The following is a 6,707-nucleotide window of genomic DNA, read 5'->3' as shown; positions in this document are numbered from 1 at the left end:
GAGTTTTTGCTGATAGTCTGTCAAGTCAGTGGGTTGTGTGGATTTACGCCACTGTCTCTCAGCCGCTCTTAGCCCTGCCCTTTGCTCTCTGATCACCTCCGTGAGCCAGGGACAGGGTGGAGTGTTTCGGGCAGGCTTGGACACCAGTGGGCAGAGTCTGTCCAGAGAGGAGGTCAGTAAGGAGCAGAATGTGTCTGTAGCTTCATCAGTGGAGAGTGTGAAGGACTCGTTACATGAAGCCGCTGAGACCTCATCAGACAGCTTAGTTGGGTCAAGTGACCGAATGTCTCTGCGGTATGAAATGAACTGAGTAGTGGATTGTTGAGATTCTGGTAATCCAAGTGAAAACTGAATAAAGTAATGGTCAGAGAGGTGAAGAGGAGTCACACTCAGACCAGCTGTGGAGCAGTTGTGTATCAGTATCAGATCCAGTGTGTTGCCAGCTTTGTGTGTTGGAGGCGTTTCAATCTGTTTTAAGTCAGAGGAGGATAATAGAGAGATGAAATCAGTTGCCTGGGCTTCATCCATGTGGATGTTCAAGTCTCCCATAACTACCAGTGGTGAGCCGTCATCAGGTATGTCTGAGAGTAACATGTCCAGTTCCACAGTGAAGCTGTCCAAGTGTCCCCCTGGTGGGCGGTACACCACAACCATGTAAGCCTTTATAGGTGCAGTGACCTTTATTGCATGGTACTCAAAGGATGTGTTATTGCTCATTGGTTGAAGCTGGTTGAAGTTCCAGTCATCAGGTAGGATAAAGCCTGTACCTCCTCCTCGGCCCGTAGAGCGAGGTGTATGAGAGGAGACTGCATCGACTGAAAGGCCAGTTGGTGTTACAGTGTTCTCTGAGCGGATCCAAGTTTCTGTCAGGGCTAGGACCTGAACGTCGGACAGTTCAGTCAGAGAGTTAATGAATTCTGCTTTGTTAAAGGTGACATATCACGCTTTTTTCATCAACATATATTGGTCTAAGAGGTCCCCAAAACATGTCTTTAAAGTTTCTGCTCAAAAAAACACTTTGAAATCAGATTCTGGTCTGCCTGAAGAACCCTCTACTTCAGTCCTGCTCAGAACAGGCTGTTTCCCCTCTGACCACGCCCCCTCAGGAAGTGGGTGTGGCCTCGGCTGTCCAGCACGTTGATCTAATGTTTACATGTTGGCTGAATATACACGGCTGCTCACAGACCCGCGTTACTTCAACCCTCTGAATCTGATCCAGAATCTGATCCTGACGGAGAGGCGCCTGCAGCAGGACCTTTCTGAACCATTGGTCACAGATTTAGTGTTTCTTGTTGTTTTATTTGTCAGCATGTCGACGTGTGTCTTGGTACACAGCTACCAACATGTAGCTATGTGGCTATGCTAACTAGCGCTAGCACTTATCCATGACAAATAAAAATCATCCACTAGATCTTCAAATCTGCAGACGTGGGGAGTCAAAGCGACCTTTGTGTTTATTAAGACAGCCTACAACTAGCATGCCTCCCTCCTAAGCTCCTTGTTAGCACACATGTGTGCGGGGAATGAAAAACGGAGGAGGGGTTGAGTTGTATTTTATACAGTCTATGGGCTGAACAAGCTCCGAGCTCTGACTTCCTGTTACAGACCGGATGGCGTTGTGACGTATGAAAAACACTGAAAACTGAAACGGCTGGTTTCAGCACACATTTACAGAAAGGTGGAGAAATCAGAACAGGGGCAGAATGGAGTCTTTGACTTTTCAGGGGGGTTGTAGACAGGGACACAGATTTCAGAGAGAGGACCATTAAAGAGTCCAGTTTGGATGATATGTCACCTTTAACTGCAGACTGGCAGTTCCAGAGGCCAACTGTGACACAAGGTTGCGTAAAGGAAGCAGACTGTAGAGAGGACAGATTCTGAGGGTTGTGTTTTCGGCTGTTTTTTCTGCTGTGATTTACTTTGATATGTTCATATCACATGATGCGTTTGAAAGGTGACACTGCTGGTCAGACAGTGGCCTTGTTCAGTGGACTCGCAGATCAGAGCTTGTTCTGCTGGGAAATTCGTATCAAGCTCTCTTGAAGCCAAGATTTCAGTGAAACTCCGCCCCAGCTGTTATCACTGTAGCAATCAATAGAGGGTGCGACGTGTCAGCTGTCTCTCCTACTGTTGTTGTAATGAGAGTGAAACTAACGTGCTCAGCCTAATCAGCACCTGACAATAACCAGCTTCCAAAAACAACTGGCTTCAGTGTTGGTGGACCAGTCCAGTTTATTGTTTATTTGAACCTCAAAGTACTTGTATGAGTCCACCCTCTCCACTTCCTCCCCCTGGATGAGGACTGGGGCTGGGGGCCTCCTGTTCCTCCGGTAGTCCACCCCCAGCTCCTTGGTCTTGGTGATGTTGAGCTTCAGGTGATTGCTGTCGCACCACGTGATGAAGCTCTCTATCAGTCCTCTGTACTCCTCCTCGTCATCTTCACTGATGCGTCTAACGATGGAGGAGTCGTCACTTCTGGAGGTGATATATCTGCAAACAGAAACAGTGACTGAGGTGGTGTGATCTCAGAAGTTTCTGATGATATTTTCCTAAAGATGCAGAAAAGAAGAGATAATGATGACTTCCTGCAGAACAGCCTGGGGAACACTCCGGCTGAGAAGGAGCAGGTAGAGATCAGTTCATGAATTGTGTTGAAACATTTCTTCATGAGTCCATCCTGATCCTCTGAATCATGGAGACCTCCTCCTCTCACCAGGAGGGGGAGACTCACAGAAACACCATCCTGCTCCTCACCTGGCTGCAGACTAAGGATGTCAACAAGTCCACACTAAATATTTACTAAAGGATGATTTAATGTGTTAATAAGATGTTTATTCATGCAGCTCAAAACCCTCTGATACCAGGAAGTGTGACCCTGTCTGACACCTGTCACAGGATCTGTGATATGAGAGCTCACGCTGCCCTCTAGAGGTTCCTCTCTGCACCTTCACCCACAAGGATCAAAGCTTTAGACCACAGCTTTGATCTAAAAGAGACACATGGTGAGAACAGGGAGGTGAGGATGAGTGAAGTCTGTCTGTCTGCCTGTCTGTCTGTCTGTCTGTCTGTCTGTCTGCCTGTCTGCCTGTCTGTCTGTCTGTCTGCCTGCCTGCCTGTCTGTCTGCCTGTCTGTCTGTCTGTCTGTCTGTCTGTCTGTCTGTCTGTCTGTCTGTCTACCTGCCTGTCTGTCTGTCTGTCTGTCTGTCTGTCTGTCTGCCTGTCTGCCTGTCTGTCTGCCTGCCTGTCTGTCTGTCAGTCTGCCTGCCTGTCTGTCTGTCTGCCTGCCTGTCTGTCTGTCAGTCTGTCTGTCTGTCTGCCTGCCTGCCTGTCTGTCTGCCTGTCTGTCTGTCTACCTGCCTGTCTGTCTGTCTGTCTGTCTGTCTGCCTGTCTGTCTGCCTGCCTGTCTGTCTGTCAGTCTGCCTGTTTGTCTGTCAGTCTGCCTGCCTGTCTGTCTGTCTGTCTGCCTGCCTGCCTGCCTGTCTGTCTGTCTGCCTGCCTGCCTGTCTGTCTGTCAGTCTGCCTGCCTGTCTGTCTGTCTGCCTGCCTGTCTGTCTGCCTGCCTGTCTGCCTGTCTGTCTGTCTGTCTGCCTGTCTGTCTGTCTGTCTGTCTGTCTGTCTGTCTGTCTGTCTGTCTGTCTACCTGCCTGTCTGTCTGTCTGTCTGTCTGTCTGTCTGCCTGTCTGCCTGTCTGTCTGCCTGCCTGTCTGTCTGTCAGTCTGCCTGCCTGTCTGTCTGTCTGCCTGCCTGTCTGTCTGTCAGTCTGTCTGTCTGCCTGCCTGCCTGTCTGTCTGCCTGTCTGTCTGTCTGTCTACCTGCCTGTCTGTCTGTCTGTCTGTCTGTCTGTCTGCCTGTCTGTCTGCCTGCCTGTCTGTCTGTCAGTCTGCCTGTTTGTCTGTCAGTCTGCCTGCCTGTCTGTCTGTCTGCCTGCCTGCCTGCCTGTCTGTCTGCCTGCCTGCCTGTCTGTCTGTCAGTCTGCCTGCCTGTCTGTCTGTCTGCCTGCCTGCCTGTCTGTCAGTCTGCCTGCCTGTCTGTCTGTCTGCCTGCCTGTCTGTCTGTCAGTCTGCCTGCCTGCCTGTCTGTCTGTCAGTCTGCCTGCCTGTCTGTCTGTCTGCCTGCCTGCCTGCCTGTCTGTCTGCCTGCCTGCCTGTCTGTCTGTCAGTCTGCCTGCCTGTCTGTCTGTCTGCCTGCCTGCCTGCCTGTCTGCCTGCCTGCCTGTCAGTCTGCCTGTCTGTCAGTCTGCCTGCTCGCCTGTCTGTCTGCCTGTCTGTCTGCCTGCCTGCCTGTCAGTCTGCCTGCCTGTCTGTCTGTCTGCCTGCCTGCCTGCCTGTCTGCCTGCCTGCCTGTCAGTCTGCCTGCCCGCCTGTCTGCCTGTCTGTCTGTCTGTCTGCCTGTCTGTCTGTCTGTCTGTCTGTCTACCTGCCTGTCTGTCTGTCTGTCTGTCTGCCTGTCTGTCTGCCTGCCTGCCTGTCTGTCAGTCTGCCTGCCTGTCTGTCTGTCTGCCTGCCTGTCTGTCTGTCAGTCTGCCTGCCTGCCTGTCTGTCTGTCAGTCTGCCTGCCTGTCTGTCTGTCTGCCTGCCTGCCTGCCTGCCTGCCTGTCTGTCTGTCAGTCTGCCTGCCTGTCTGTCTGTCTGCCTGCCTGCCTGCCTGTCTGCCTGCCTGCCTGTCAGTCTGCCTGTCTGTCAGTCTGCCTGCTCGCCTGTCTGTCTGCCTGTCTGTCTGCCTGCCTGCCTGTCAGTCTGCCTGCCTGTCTGTCTGTCTGCCTGCCTGCCTGCCTGTCTGCCTGCCTGCCTGTCAGTCTGCCTGTCTGTCAGTCTGCCTGCCTGCCTGTCTGCCTGTCAGTCTGCCTGCCCGCCTGTCTGTCTGCCTGTCTGTCTGCCTGCCTGTCAGTCTGCCTGCCCGCCTGTCAGTCTGCCTGTCTGTCTGCCTGCCTGTCTGTCTGTCTGCCTGTCTGTCTGTCTGTCTGTCTACCTGCCTGTCTGTCTGTCTGCCTGTCTGTCTGCCTGCCTGTCTGTCAGTCTGCCTGCCTGTCTGTCTGTCTGCCTGCCTGTCTGTCTGTCAGTCTGCCTGTCTGTCTGTCAGTCTGCCTGCCTGTCTGTCTGTCTGCCTGCCTGCCTGCCTGTCTGTCTGCCTGCCTGTCTGTCTGTCAGTCTGCCTGCCTGTCTGTCTGTCTGCCTGCCTGCCTGCCTGTCTGCCTGCCTGCCTGTCAGTCTGCCTGTCTGTCAGTCTGCCTGCCCGCCTGTCTGTCTGCCTGTCTGTCTGCCTGCCCGCCTGTCTGTCTGCCTGTCAGTCTGCCTGCCTGCCTGTCAGTCTGCCTGCCTGTCTGTCTGTCTGCCTGTCTGTCTGCCTGCCTGCCTGTCTGTCTGCCTGCCTACCTGTCTGTCTGCCTGTCTGTCTGCCTGCCTGTCTGTCTGTCTACCTGCCTGTCTGCCTGTCTGCCTGAGGATATAGGGCGATGCACTGATTCACCTGAGTGAGTGAGTCTGTGTGTGTGTGTGTGTGTGTGTGTGTGTGTGTGTGTGTGTGTGTGTGTGGTCGGTTGTAGCGTGTGTGTGAGACACACTGAGCTGCCGGCTGTCTCTCTGTCTGTTCAGAGTGTAGTCTCCTGCTCTGACCAGCAGAGGGCTCCACAGTCTGCACTCCTCTCTATTATTCATCAGGTTACATAAGAGATGAGTGGTACATCACTTATATAACACACACACACACACACACACACACACACACACACACACACACACACACACACACACACACACACACACACACACACACACACACACGTTTGAGCATCACCTCAGCATCGTCTTGTGTGTGAGCAGCGGTCTGCCGTGTCCACAAACATGTTTACACTTTAATGACTCATTCAGCTCTAACTGTGCCTGCCACCTGTCCTCCTCCTCCAATCAGAGCGCAGCATCCTCACACACACACACACACACACACACACACACACTGGAACCGCTTCAATAAACACACAAACCATCTGTCGTTGTTGTATTTTGTTTAGCGTTGTTGTTTATTTGTTGTTAAACACAGGGTTATTTCAGGCAGGAGAAATCAACCATTCACAAACAAGTATCATATGACATCATACAGAAGGACCGCCTGATTGGCTGGCCGCTCTTTAAAGGAAGACGATTGGTGGAGAGCAGTACAGGTGAGGAGGGGCGTTTCCACGTGGCACGATAGAGTGATTGACAGGTGAGGAGACAGGTGTGTGTGTGTGTGTGTGTGTGTGTGTGTGTGTTGTCATGCTGAGCCCCACATTAAAGATGTAAACAAAACAAACACGTAAACAAATCAACAGGTAAACGAAAACAAACCGACTAACGACTTCCTAACTTAGCGGCTAACTCGTTAACTAAAAGGAGTCCCTCGTTAAGAGCTCTAAGGATCGGGTTTCTAAAGAACGAACCACAACCAACCAAAACAGGAAGAGCTGTGACATCACACACTAAGTGCTGTTGCCATGGATACTAACGCTAGCGTCTGATTGGATGAAGTTTCAAACTGGTCTCTGTTGTTGTTGTTGTTGTTGTTTCCGATCACTCCAGCTAACTAGGATCCGAAGGACGTCTCAAACAGGACAGCCAATCAGGAGCCTGCGTACACTTACAGACACCAATCAGAGGTCAGACATTTTTATCACCAACAAATAAATAAATAAATAAATAAATAAGTAATAAATAATAAATAAAGGAGTAAT

The 6,707-nt window shown here is 51.5% G+C and overlaps 1 protein-coding gene across 1 annotated transcript in view; it reads right to left on the bottom strand.

Annotated features, from left to right (window-relative positions):
- Positions 1-5,987: 5,987 nt before the first annotated feature.
- LOC117809102 (sodium/potassium-transporting ATPase subunit beta-2-like) overlaps positions 5,988-6,707 on the bottom strand; it is an 8,674-nt gene continuing 7,954 nt past the window's right edge. The window contains exon 9 of the mRNA XM_034678779.1: positions 5,988-6,707. This exon is cut by the window's right edge and continues 620 nt beyond it. The gene's annotated coding sequence lies outside the window, so the exon portion shown is untranslated.

This window comes from Notolabrus celidotus, unplaced genomic scaffold (genome assembly GCF_009762535.1).
Source record: "Notolabrus celidotus isolate fNotCel1 unplaced genomic scaffold, fNotCel1.pri scaffold_229_arrow_ctg1, whole genome shotgun sequence".
Taxonomy (NCBI): Eukaryota; Metazoa; Chordata; class Actinopteri; order Labriformes; family Labridae; genus Notolabrus; species Notolabrus celidotus.
Note: the sequence above shows the minus strand (reverse complement) of the source record. Positions and strands in the feature narration are given on the sequence as shown.